The 14,899-nt window shown below is 35.4% G+C and overlaps 1 long non-coding RNA gene across 1 annotated transcript; it reads left to right on the top strand.

The window, feature by feature from the left end:
- The first annotated feature begins 7,602 nt into the window (after nt 1-7,602).
- LOC116420780 lies at nt 7,603-13,076 on the top strand. Its single transcript, XR_004231229.1, has 3 exons — nt 7,603-7,906; nt 9,500-9,571; nt 12,923-13,076. It is a non-coding gene; the product is annotated as an uncharacterized LOC116420780 (long non-coding RNA).
- Nucleotides 13,077-14,899: the final 1,823 nt, after the last annotated feature.

Raw genomic sequence — 14,899 nt, 5'->3', positions numbered from 1 at the left:
AAGGGAAAGGAACATGAAAGTCTGATTAGCTCAATTCCAGGATCCTCCTCTGCTTCAAGGTATGCCCCTTCCAGCCATGAATCTTTTGGAGTCACTGGTGAATATATAAATATTGATCTCAGGGATCTGGGAATATAAGATTACAAACTGGTTTTTGCTCATATATTCAATCAATATACATTTTATGAAAGGCACAGTAAATTCAGGACTCTATGGGAGAAATAAAGCTAAATGAATCATGATCCCTTTAGTCATGGAGGTCACATTCTGTTAAGAGTATATGGTGTTAAGGGTTATTAAGGGGTTTGCCTGTTTGACAAGCAAATGGATAAATAGTAAAGAGCCAGGCCATTGGCCCAGAACTAAAGGCACTGGGTTTCATAAATCAGCTTCTGACAAAATACCCTTTGGCTTGGATTCTCAATAAGGACAATACTTGGCACAAAATGAATGCTAAATAAATGCTTATTGGTAGATTGACTTTAGGAATATCGGAAGTTAGCTTATGTCCAGCGCTCTACAAAAAAGGTAAAACTCCCATGAAAACACTCAGGCCCAAAAAAGGTTATTGAATAGAGGACAGACTTGATTTAATTCAACAGAAACACAAAACAAAGGATTTACGCCCAAGTTCATGAACTATCAAAACAACCTCTTTTCTTCTTTAATGGGCCTTTCCTTTTTGCAGAGAAGTATCTGGTCTTCTAGATTTATAATATTTACCTCAAGACTGAGGGCTCATTATAAAGGGAAATTACTAAATATTACTAGATAGTCAAATGTGAGCTGTTCAGTCTTGGGCTTGCCAAAGAATTGAAACCTTTCAAATATGCAGTCACAGAGCAAGTGCAGAGTAAAGTCCAAGTGTCTCTTTGTAGCTCCTCGACTCTAGCTCCATTTTGGACCCAAATGCTTCTCTTTAGTCCAAGAGCTTACCACTACCTATAAACTATTTCTCTCCAGGACATTGATTGCAAGAACTGGGCATTGTCCAGAGACTCTTGCTCTTCCCTCCAGGTGACGTGGTCCAAGCATTTAGTGTTATTTAGAAATTCCTCTTTAGCATACAGGTAGCTTGGTCCCAGAGTTCTCCTGTCAGCTTTCAATGGTTCACCACTGAATTCATTCTGGCCAGCTCATGTTCCTAAGATTTTGGGCCTAGCCCAGGGATTCTCTGTCCTACTGCTATGAGCCTCTGCCTTTACTGGGGAGACATGGATCCCTCTTTTCCTGGGAGTTTCCCTGGAGAAGCTCAAGGAATCTTGGCCATGTCTCTCTGTGAAGTCTCTTCCTTATCAACACTTCTTTGTTCTAGTTCTCTCCTTTTCTCTTGCTTCCTACTTTTCTCTTTCAAAATAATCATCACCATCACCACCAGAATAAACATCATCATCATCATCATCATCATCAATCACCCTACCATCAACTTCATCTAGACTTGACAAACATTAACAAAGATGAATGTTTCCTTATATACTGAACAGAAAAAGAGAACTCTACATGACACTGTGAATCTCTATTACACAACTCATTTTTAAAAGTCTATTTTAAAAAATAAAGTTTATATTAAATTTATCATGGTAGTTTCAACACGGGCATGCTTATTTGTGTCCCCTTCTATCTTTCTTTATGCTCTTTTGTGTATTATTATTATTAGTTTCTCTCTCTTTTTCTCTTCTCCTTCAATCAAAAAAAAAAAAAAGAAAAGAAAAGAAAAATGAAAGTCTTTGTTTATAACAAATCAATCAATTAAAGCACTTACTGGGAAACAGTACAGAGAGTGAAATCATTCCTATTTACAAGGAGTTTACATTCTAATAGGGGAAATAACAATCATATATAAAAATGCAGAAAGCATAAAGTAAATACATACCAAAGTGTGCAAAATATGCAAATGTTAACTGAAGGTCTGTAGTGGATAAAAGATAAAAGACTAAAAGTTGAAAGCCTTCAAATACCAGACATTCCCCACCCTAAAAATGGTGGAAGATTTGAATATCTTAATTCCCTAGACATGCTCTTAATTCATTTCTTGTTCAGCTCATTCTTTTAAAAAATATATATATATTTATTTTCCAAATATATTTTTATGTATTTGGTCAAATATTTACCAATTAAATGTAAAAAAATTAGCATTCACTTTTTTAGTTCACAAATATTTATTAAAATTTTTCTTTAACATTTTTATTTCAAATTTTGAGTTCCAAATTCTATCCTTCCTCCCTTTTCTTCTTACTCACTCCCTGAGATGATAAGCAATCTACAATACATGTGCAATTATGCAAACATTTCCATATTAACATTTTGTACAAGAAGACTCAAATAAAAATTTCCTTATTAGCCATGTTGCAAAGGAAAACCAACAGACCAAAAACAAAAATAAAATAAAGAAATATGTTTCAATCTGGATTTAGTTTATCAATTCTCTCTCTGGAGGTAGATAACATTTTCCATCATGGGGCCTTTGGAATTGCCTTGAATCATTGTTTTCATCAGAATAGCTAAATCTTTCACAGTTGATCATTGTTGTAATATTGTTTGATCTTTTGATGTGCTCACTTTATTTTACAGCAATTCACAAAGATCTTCCCAGTTTTTTCTGAAACCATCCCCCTTGTCATTTTTTTATAGCATGATAATATTCCATCAAAATCATGTAGCATAACTTCTTTATCAATGCCCCAAATGATGGGCATATGTCTAGTTTTATAGCCCTTTGGGCATAGTTCTAAATTGCTTTCCAGAATTGGGTCAGTTCACAACTCCACCAACCATGCATTAGTGTCCCTGTTTTTCCACACACCTTCCAACATGTCATTTTCCTTTTTCTCTCATATCAGTCAATTTGATAGGTATGAGGTGGTACCTCAGAGTTGTTTTAATTTGCACTTCTCTAATTAGCAGTGATACTAGAGCATTTTTTTCTTGTGAGTTGATTCAGATTATTCTTTGTACTGTATGAGTGATGGATTAGAAAATAAAAAGACTTTCCAATGATGAGTTTCCTGGGGAAGGAAGAAATGATGACATTCAAAAGCAGTGTAGCTGAAGGGAAATGTGGGCAATAGGAAGCCACTTGAATTGGGGAGTCACGTGTTCATATCAACACTGAAGGAAAATTATTTTGGCAGCTGTATCTAGTGTGGATTATAATGGACAATAGAGACAAGTATATTCAAAGTTAAACAAAACAGATTCATACGATATCATCTCTAAAACGATGCTTCTTTTTGTACTTTTAGTTCATCAGTCGTCTCCAAAGGGACAAGAAATATGCTTCCTCATCAGTCTTCTGAAGTTCTATTTGGTTATTGTAAATATCAGAAATCTCAAAGCAATTTTTCTCAAATAGAAGCAAGATACTATATGAGAAAGACAGGAAGAAGTATATACCAAGTATGTCACTGCCTCCATCTCCCCTTACACATTCATGGAGATGAATCCAAAAGTCCCAGGGATGACTGTAACTTCCAGACCACTTCCTCTGCTTCCAACTTAGCCCCCAACAACCAATAATAAGAGGAATAAACTCTGTGAATAATGGATTTATTATCTTCAAGACAATCTATACCAATCACTGATTACCTGACCAATTGCCATTGATGGTGAGAAAAAGCCCAAGAGCCCAAGAAATAATAGTACCCCTAGGACCACCAGCCTATTTCCAGATTGCCCCTTCTAGGGCAGCAACCCCTTTGGAGAAGGGAAAAACCAGTCCTATTATAATTGCTGAATAATTTCAACCCACTGGGCAGGCTTAGCTTCAGTTTAGTTGAAGCCGTAGGGCTGTGGGAGAAACAGGAAGCAACATGTGTCAGGCAGGTCAAATCATCGCTTCCTTTCACATTCGGATGGAAACAGCCCAGAACCCTGGGTCCAGCCCCTGGCAGCTGGTATTAAAGCCTAGAAAAATTTTCTCAAACACTAAATCTTTGACAATGTCAAATAGTTGAATATCAGAAATAAAAACGGTTTTATCTATAGAACATTAAAGAAGATGCATTCCCATCTGCTTTGCTCTGCTGTACCCTAAGGACTAGGGAATCTATCTGATTTGTGGCTGAAACCTATATGTGTTATCTCACCTTATTAGAATAGAATATAAATTCTTTGAGAGCAGGAACAGTCTTGCTTTTCTATTTGTATTTCTAGTGCTTTGCATATAGTAAAGAGTTTAAGAAATGCCTTTTCATTCATTTATTCAAGTCCTTCGAGGTTTTCCTTTACATTATATTTATTTTTATTTAATTGTTCTCCTGGTTCTGATTACTCCATTTAGCATCAGTTCCTAGAAATCCCAGATATCTATCTCTGAATCTATATTTTTGTCATTTCTTATAACACAATGATATTCCTTTATATTCATACCACAACTTATTCAGCCATGCCATAATTGATGGATACCTCCTCAATTTACAAGTCTTGGCCATAATAAAAATATTGATATTAATATTTTCATACATATGATACTTTCTTTGATTTTTTCTGGCTATAGGCCTAGTATTGGTATCACTGGATCAAAGGATATTCCCAGTTTAGTGACTTTGGGAATATAGTTCCAATTTCTCCAAAGTCCCCCCAACAATTACTTTTCTTTTTTGTCTTTTTTGCTAGGTGTTGACAAGAATGGACTGTTAGCTAACATGATATCTATCCCTCCAAGCTTTTTAATTTTCAAATTTGGTAAATATAATTCTATACCTTTATCCATGTCATTGATATTAATGTTAAGCAGAAGAGGACTAAAGGTAGATATAATAATGATACCTAGAGGAAAGGTGATGGAAAGAGAAAAAAAGCAGGTATTAAAAACCTATGATGTATCAGATGCTGAGCTAAGCTTTTTACAAATATTATCTCATTTGGTCCTAGCTAGCATTTTTATATTACTTTAAGATTTGCCAAGTGCTTTATGTGTACCATTTAATTTGTTTCTCATAGTAACTCTGATATGTATGTTTTCTCCATTTTGCAGATAAGGAAACTGAAGTTGATAGAAGTCGAGGGACACAGCCTGCTTGAATAGCTATTAAGTGCCTAATGCAGGATTTGAACTGAAGTGTTCAGGACTCCAAGTCCAATGTACTATGTACTATGCCCCCGTGAACCAAGGAACATTCCATTAGAGATTCCTATTATGATTAATCATAGTATCATAGATTTAGAACTGGAAAGGACCTAAGATGTAATCTAGTCCAACCCCCCTACCAATCATTAGCCAATATTCTTTGGATTTCATTATTTAATCAGTTCTGAATCCACTTAAATGTACTATGGGTCACTTTAAATCTTTCTGTCTTCCACTACAATCCAATTCAACAAGCATTTATTAAATACCCTGGACTACAGGGATGCTAGGATTATATAAAAACAAAATGAAAAACAATCATTCTTCTCATATTCTAAAAGGGCCTGGAAAGATAGGGAAATATTTTTGTCTATAAAGTTATCAAGAGAGAATTGATGATGATTGCCTGGGGAGCAGGTTTTTTGAGGTTCAGGAAGTGAATGAGGACAAAATGGTACTGTTAAATCTAAAAATTAATAGACTAGTTATAATTCAGAGTGAGTGGAACTGGGAGGAAAATTATTTATTTATATTTATTTTTTATTTAATTAAATTAATTAATTAATTAATTTTTTGTTGACAGAACCCATGCCAGGGTAATTTTTTACAACATTATCCCTTGCACTCACTTCTGTTCCGATTTTTCCCTTCTCTCCCTTTACCCCCTCCACTGGGAGGAAATTTAGAATACACAATGGCAGAACTGGAAAAGATGTTAGAGCCCAGTCTCTAATTTTATAAATGAGGAAACTGAGATCAAGAATGATATAAAGACAGCCCCAGAATGTGAGCTCTTTGAATGTTTTAGTTTTGTTTTTGTATCCCATAGTGTCAACCTCCCTAACAAGCGCCTAATAAATGCTCGTTGATGAATCAAAAACTCAGAGGACTTTAGAGATGGAAGAAACCATAAAGATTACCTGGTTCTGGCAAAGTTCAAACAGGAAATTAAGGGAGTGCTGGACCTGACTAATCTAGTAATTTTTCTGCTTCATCACATAGCCTCTGTTACATTTTCCATGAAATAAGCTAGCTCTGAAAATTTTAACTGCATACTAAGTTTGCCTGACAGGCAGATTTTTAAGGAAACATCATACAGATGGATCTACAAAATAAATACTAGAAACAGCTTACATTTAGATACTTTGGGATTAATGATGTGATTCTTATCTTTGAAAATGACTCTTGGACTTTAGAAGGGGCTTCATCAGAAGGTTCCCAAAAGTGTTTTTAAATTATGAATCAATTGCAAAAGTTTTCTTTGTCCAAAATCATTTCAAAAGTGCATCTGTTGCATACAAGGATATGTAGCACTATTTGTGTGTTGTTTTTAGGACCTAGATGGTTTCGAAATTTCCCTACCCCCCATCCCCAGATTCTTTGGTTTTGCCATCAAAAAGTAATTGCCATTGATCATCTCTCTTCCTCTTCCATTTCCCAAACATGACTATTATGAAACCCATAGAAAACCCTGAACCCTTCACATTCCCCTCCCATCTTGACTCAATAGCACCAAATATTACGCCTATATCTACAGTGGACAGACATCCTGGAGAAATTGGTTGTGGTATGGCAGGAAAGACACTTGATTGAGAATTAAGGTAGCTGGGGTAGGCTACCTAGTAGCTCTTTTTGTGACCTGAGGGAGGTCATTTAACTTCCCTGGGTCTCAGTTTTCTCATCTGTAAATGGAGAAAGCTAGAATAGATGATTTCTAAGGGCCCTTCTGTATTCTTTCTGATTCTCAATTATTGTAACCACTAGAAACTCTAGAGGCTATTGTTATAGAAATAACAATAATATTTTCATTTCTTAAACAATTTAAGGTTTCCAGAGTTCTTCCCCCACAAAAATCCAATGACATATGTAGTACCATTATTATTATTCTCATTTTGCAGATAAGAAAACTGACTTGCTCATGGGCAAGCATTATAGAAGTGTCAGAGTTAGGATTCCAAGCCAGGTCTGAGACTTATAAAATGAGACTGAGAAAGTATCAAACAGTATTTCCATGAATCTCTCAAATATTCCTGAAAAGTGGTTATCAAGTCTTTGCTTTAAAACCTTTAGTGTGGGGGAAACTCCTTCCTCATAAGGCAAGTCATATATTCTACTTTCAAATGGTTTTAAGTATTAGGATTTGCCTCCCTTCAAGAGGCTCCTACCTTCACACCCATCAAGCCGAAATTGTATTGCACAATAAAAAATAAGGGGAGAGATACCTCTGATACAACTCATAGAACTTGGTCATAAAACTCATAGCCACAAGTGAGAATTGTAGGCCACACATTCTCCTCCTGGGCTAATCCTCTACTACTAGGAACCAAGTTGTGGGAAACTCTGGGAGGGAGGAGAGCTTGACTTGGTTCTTGCTTTAGTGGCTGGGTGGATGTTTTTCTGTTCCTCATACTCTCTGACAGGTAGGGAGGGACCAGGTCACCCAGATTTGGTGCCATGGGTGTTTGACAGTTCCTCCCCCATCATCTTCCTGTGAGTCTGTGTGGGCTGGGTAGGAATGGGGGTAATTGATACATGTGTGTGTGTATGGAGGAGGAAATAAAGTCCTTTTTTTGCTCTCTCTAAGACCAGTGGTCCAGGAAGTAGCTGTGGCTACACTTTTTACCCATAGCTGCAGGAAAAGGTGATTTGGGCCCTGAGCCAGACCGCAGGGGTGCAGCAGAGGATGAAATCTTCCAGGGACATCATCTGTCTGAAGTGCCAGGACCATTGACCCGCCTGCAGCTTGTGTGGCTAATATGGTGAAACAAAACCTGGATTTAAGCCACAAAAGTCTAGATTCTGAATCCTGGGTGCAGACTCTACCTTTGCCACCGACAGGTTGTATAATCTTCGACAAGTAACTTTTCAACTCTCTATACCTTCATTCTGGGGTTTTCTTGGTAAAGATTCTGGGGTAATTTCAAGGAAATAATCCTGAAGAAAGGGGTGTCTTTTCTCTTTCACTGGCTCAAGCCCCAAACATGTTTCCTCCACTGTTAGAGGGGGGCCACTAGTACCCTAATCCATTTAACCATTTGACACTGATAAGCTTTTCTAAAAAGGTGTTTACTTTGAAGATATAATAAGAACAAAAGACAAACAAATTTCCTCAGTGCCTTGTGGTTATTTTCTCTCCTATAACACCTCTGTCTCTGGGGTAATGCAAGCTCATAATTTAGCATTGGTTCCATCTAGCTCATTTCCCAAAACAGCATCTTTTCTTGATGAGTCTTATCTCAGCTGCTACTGCCTTGGGATCCTGAAGGTCACCCCTTGATTCTCAACGCATTGATGTTATAACTAGATTTATATTTTATTGAAAAAATTAAGACTGTAACACCCTCTTATTCCCTTCTCAGATCACATTACTCAGGTGCCTTCCTTCACTGTCTCTTTCACATCTGTCTCACAAGAAGAGATGACTCTTCTTGCCATCCATACTCTTTATATGCTTGAATGATCTTATTCCATTCCATTTTCTTCCGTAGATTGATCCCTCTTCAATAATCCTCTTTTGAAATTGTTTAAAAAAAATTTTTTTAAAAGATCAAGAAAAAGTCTTTTCTCCCTTTAATTTCCCTTCCTCCTCCCCACCCCCACCATGAAAAAGCAGGAAAAACAAATCCCATGTTAAAAGCATGTATAGACAAGCAAAATAAAATTTCTCATTGGCCATGTCTAAAAAAGTGTCTTTATCTGAATTTGGCATCCATCACTTCTCTGTCAATCAAAACAAATTTCCATACTAATCATGTCTTAAAAAATATCCTAGATCCTTCACCTCTCTGTCAGGAGGCAGGTAATATGAAGCATCGTTAATTTTCTGGAATGTTGCTTGGTCATTACATTGATAATGCTTCAGCTCAATAATATTCTATCATGTTTATACATCATAATTGCTTCATCCATTCCCAAATTTATGGGTATTCCCTCAGATTCCCATTCTTTGCTATCTCAAAAAGACCTATAGATTTTTTTGGATAAATCCTTATTATTTGTTTTGTTTAGAATTATTCCTCCCTTAATCTACTCTCCTCACTTTTCCCCACTCCTTCCTTTTCCTTATATATAGTATATAAGTGTTTATATATAGTATATATAGTAAATATATAGTAAAAAGTGTTTTTTTTTCCTCCATGACTTACTCTTTTTCCTTTATTCCCTTTTCTTCCTTTCCCTTGTAGAGTAAAATGTACTTCTGTGTCTTCTTCTCTGTCTCTTTCTGTCTTTTTTCTTCCTTCTTTTGCCAGGGCAAAAAAGAGTAAAGTTCAATCATCAACCACTCCTTCCTCCTCATTTGTATGGATGTCTACTTGTGTACACTAATTATGTGAGATAAATTTCTCTTTAACATTCTTTTCCTTCTTCGGCTTTTCCCCCATCCCCCACTAAAGTATGTTCATCTTGCTCTATTTTTCTATTCTTTTCTAGGTCTTTTCTAATTGGACTCTATGATGATGTTAGGGATCAGAAAGAATATGTATTATCTCCCCATATTTGAAGGTAAGCAATTTATCCTTGTTCAATCCCTTATCGTTTACCTTCTTATTTTTATTTTAACTCCGGTTTTTGAACTTAAGTTCAAAATGACACTGACCTCTCCTGGTTTTTGTCCTGTCTGACTGTTCTTTCTCAATCTCTTTTGTTGGATCTTTCTTTTTATTGTTACTACTAACCAAGGGAGTACCCCAAAATTTTATCCTGAGTCTGCTTTTCTTCTTCCTCTGTAATAATTTGCTTAGTAATCTCATCAGATTGCATGGATTCAGTGATCATTGACTGGTTTGAGTTTCTGAATCACCTCTTTTGGTAGGACCCTTATGTGTTTTTCTGGTGAGTGGAAAATCCCTGGTGTTGAACATCTTTGCAAACTCTCCATGGAAAGAGCTAATATGAAGAACTGAGTTTTTGGAATTGGTCTTTCCTTGTGACAAAGGATGGAGGCTATTTGGTTTTCAAGGAAATGCCAGTTCTGATTGCCTTAATATATCTGGTTTTATTCCTTTCAGTGTTATGATTTAACAGCTATACGCAGTTTACTTTTGTGATTGGTTTTAATTAAAACACAGAAGAAATAGAAAGAAGGTCAGAGTTTCTAGTGGGGGCAACTTGAGCCATGAATCTTATTTCATAGAGTCAAACTGCAAGTCACTAACCCAGTAGTTTTCAAATTTTATATAGCTAATGTTTTCTTTTTATGAAAAAAGAAAAAAAGATTGGACCCACTTCATACTTTTAATAAATAATATAATAATAAAAATGTAAAAAGTATTTTATTAGAACAAAATAAAAAACAGAAATTAGAACAAAAACATTATAATTTTAACAACATATGAAAATATAATAAAAATACAACAGAGAGTTATTGATAAAATACTTCAAAAGTTAAATATTTGTAACATATAAACATGGTCACTAGGTGGCACTGATAAGAAAGGTAGGCTCAACTGTTAATCATGCCCTAAACCAAATTGCCTGTATGATCATGCTCCAGGAACGTCTTGCTACTCTCAGTGCATGAGTGGAGCTTCTTTAGCTTTTCTTTCAGGAGATGTGACTGTCTTTTCAAATACAGAGTACTTTTTAAAAAAATGAATGCCTCATTACATTTCTTCCGTCAGAAATCATATTTAAAAAACTAAATATCAGTTATAAATTTTTGGACCAAGTTTGTAAATTTATTACCAGAGTCCCCAATTTTCCTTAACAGCTCTGGTCCCTAGGTCTGGCCTTGTATCTTAAACAAGGGATACTTTCTCTAGAAAAAAGATTCCACCTTTCTCTCTTCTTTATCTTTTATTTATTGCAATTTGTTGCAAGACTCTGGACTCCCTCTTTCAGAGCAAGTCTGACTACATAGTTCACCAAGGCTTCCAAGAGTACCCTGAGGGGACAATGTAATCAGACTTGCCTAGAAAATGGGTAGCTTTTCTCTAATGCTATCAGTTTTAGCTCCCACTCTAGCATATGCTCCCAATGCTAGCCACAAGTAATTAGTTAATTTTCATTTAACCAATTAATGTCAATAAGATTTTTAAAAAGAATATTTATTGTGAAGATAAAGCAATTCCATAATTACAAACATTTCCCTCTAACATCTGTACTACCTTAGTCCCTAGCGAGAATAGACTCAAAAAATTAAAGTAGTTTTTATGTAGCACAAATCCCATCAAGTTTCTGTCAAATATGGCAGAGCCACTGGATACATCCTAGTCTCAGCTGTTGTTTCTTCTGGATTGTTTAGTTAATTTTTCAGGGTCTTGCTACTGAGCTTCTCATGGTTTCAGTTCTGGGTGGGCTGACAGAAAAACTAAGCATGGATTGTGGTTCCTAGACATCTGGTCCATTCTGAATGTTTTTTTTTTTTGTTTGTTTGTTTTGTTTTGTTTTTTTGAAGCTCACTAGGTTATAGCTTTTTTTCATGTTTCTTTATGTGAGAGCAAGAAAAAGCAATACAAAGAAGCAAAGAAAAGAGAGCTGAATTCACAAATCACATGTTAGTTTTGTTGTACCACAGTTCCCTTTTAATGACTGACCCAGTTTCCCTAATTGTCCTATTCAGTTACTCTGCTTCAGGTTATAACCATTCCCTCTTAATGTTTAATAGGATAAAGGTCTTATATTTTAGACTTTAGGCTATACTTATTCCCTCTTAAAGTTTGGTGAGATAAAGGTCTTTATCCATTTTAGACATCATTAGAATATCAGAAGCCTCTCCAGTATCTCCCATTATGTCATCCTAGGTTCCTCCCCAATTAGGTCATCCCCATCCAGGTACCTCCCCCATTATGTCACTGTTCTTGTTACCCTATAAAAGAATCTTGTATGCGACATTCATGGCTGGATTCTTTGAGACGATAGTCTCATTCAGCCCTGGGACCAAACCATGGATCCATTTGGTCCTAGTAAATCTCTCCATTAAATAAATTATTAAATTGTTCTCTAATCTCTATCTCGCTCAATTTCTCCAGCATTACAGTTTAAGATGGGGAGAGCCAGAAGCTTTATTTTTCCTAGTCCTGCCTTTTTTTCTAAATAGTGGCCAAGAGAATTACTCTGACTGGTTAGTGCTTTTTGAATGCATTCCAATTCAGGATTTACAACCAATAAGAAAGGTTCTTTCTCTCCATGGGATCAGTGAAGTAGAAGCAGTTATCCAGTGCTTGTGTAGGCTCCAAATCAGGACACAAGGTCCTTCCATTTACGTGATCATATCTTTCTGGAAGCAGGCTCTCTAATGCTTTCATGTGGGAATTGGATTAACTAAGCACACTATAAACTATACACCAACTATACACCCTATGCACCAACCTCCTGTTATATTACAATTAACTAAAATATGCTTATAGCCTATATTCAATTGTTTGCTTTCTCAATGAGAGTGAAAGATGAGAATTCAGAAATAAAATTTTTTTAAAAGAATGTTAAAAAATTTTTGCACATATAATTGGGAAAAAAATTAAATAAAAACAAAACATGATGCACAACTTCTAATTTATGCTTGTTAACAAATTTTTATATGGTTAAGTAAATAAATTATTAAAAATAAAAGACAAGAAAGATATAAGTTTATTTGGCTACTTGGATAAATGGAAAGGGATCGGCTATCTTTGCCAGGAACTGAAAGGGGTCAGAGAATTTGTTCTAACCCTTCATCAGGTTCTCACCTCTTTGAAGTTGCAACTCCCAAGTTGCTCTACTTTTTCACTGGCATTTCCTTGGAACTAGGAAAGTTGTGATCCTTCAGTAAACCTCAGGGGTTTTCTGTCAGTAGCTAGCCTCAATTTTGTATTGCATGAATTTGGTTTTTTCCTGCATGTAATGGCTTCCTCCTTGATTCTACTTGCTTTGTAGTGCAGTGGATGGAGTGCTGGACCTGAAGTTAGGAAGACTCATCTTCCTCAAATCCATCCTCAGCCACTTACTGTGTAACCTGGGCAAGTCGCTTAGCTCATGTACCTTGATTTCTTCATATGTAAATTGAGCAGGAGAAGGAAATAACAAACAATTCCAGTATATTTGCCAAGAAAACCCTAGATGGGGCCATGAAGAGTCAGAAAAATTGAAAATGACTAAACAACAACTCACAAGATTCCTTAACCAAAATAAAGAAAAGAAGAGCTAGGAAGTATGAGTATTGTTTATTCAGCTAGACAGGTCTGTCATCCCAAGTCTCCAACCTTTGTTTAGCCATATAGGGCAAAAGTCAGCTTATAAAAGCAAGAACCAAAATAAATAATGTCACTGTTGTAATGGGCAGACTTGATTTTGAGTATAATGCAGCCAGATAGCAATGGGCCTGGAGTCAGGAAGACTCATCTTCCTCAAATTTGTCCAAAGACACTTACAAATTGTGTGACCTTGAACAAATCACTTAAAGTTTTTTCACCTCAGTTCCTTATCTAAAAAATGAACTGGGGAAAGAAATGGCAAATTATTCTAGTATCTTTGCCAAGAAAACCTGAAATAGGGTCATGAAAAGTTGGACATGACTAAACAAAAACAACAAAACATTGAATGCAAGTTTCTCAGAACATGGTGTAAATGATTCATAATTAAAAGAGAGAATCAGGGAAACTACATTTTGCTAATAGATATCATAAACCATGAGTTAATATTAAAAAATGTACAGAAACTTTTTCTGATAGAGACTGATAAAGGGCTAACTTCTCTACTATAAAGGAAACTGAATCAAATTTTTTTTTAAAAAAAGAGCCATTGGTCAAAGAATATAAAGAGGCAGTTTTCAGAAGAGGAAATCAAAGCTATTTATAGTCATATGAAAAATGCTTTAAATCACTATTGATTCGAAAAATAACAATTAAAATAACTCTGAGGTATCACATCACACTTAGCAGAAGTGGCAAATATTGTAGGGAATGAGGGAAAATAGGTGCATTAATATATTGTTGATAGACTGCCGAACTGGTCCAACTATTCTGGAGAACAATTTGGAACAACACACAAAGGGTTATCAAACTTTTCAGGCCTTTTGACCTCTAATGTCACTATTAGATTTGTACTCAAGAGATTAAGAAAAAAATGGTAAAAAAGAAAAAAAAAGAAAAAAATGGGGTCTTATATGTACAAAAATATTTATGGCAGCTTTTTTTGCAGTGGCAAAGAATTTGAAATTGAGATGATGCTCATCATTTGGAGAATGGTTGAACAAATTGTGGCATATGATTGTGATGGAGTATATAAGAAATGATTAGGAGAGTGATTTAAGAAAAAACAGCAAAACCTGTATGAACTGATGCAGGGTGAAGTGAGAACTGGGAGATCATTGTGTATAGTAACAGCAATGTTACTATAATGTTACCAAAATGTTAGCAATGTTACCAAAAACATAGAAATATATTTTGCATGATTTCACATGTATAATTGATATAATTTTGTTTGACTTTCCAGTGGGTAGGGCACAAAATAGTTTCTAATAATTTTCTTTATTTTCCCTTCAACTGTTGTGAATTCTCTCTTTTCATTTCAACAATTTGGTTTTCCTTTCTCTTTTAAAGAATAAAATAACTAATGGTTACTATTGTGTATTTTTTAACCTATTATGTATTCTAATAAAATTTATTCTTTGCTTTCTCTCTCTCTCTCTCTCTCCTTTACCAAGAAAAAAGGTGAGGGGGAAAAAATGAATATTACCCACCCAAGTAATCTGCAATTGAAACATTCTGATATCTGCTTTGTTCTTCCTCGCTTTGCTCAATGCAGACTCCAATCACTAGTTCTTACATTTCCTTTTTAACTTTTTAACCTACCTTTTATGATTTGCTCTCTGAAGCTGAAGTTTATTTAACTTGTGATTAATTCCTCTTCAAT

Source organism: Sarcophilus harrisii, chromosome 1 (genome assembly GCF_902635505.1).
Source record: "Sarcophilus harrisii chromosome 1, mSarHar1.11, whole genome shotgun sequence".
Classification (NCBI taxonomy): Eukaryota; Metazoa; Chordata; class Mammalia; order Dasyuromorphia; family Dasyuridae; genus Sarcophilus; species Sarcophilus harrisii.
The sequence above is the reverse complement of the archived record's forward strand: the minus strand, read 5'-3'. Positions and strand labels throughout refer to the sequence as shown.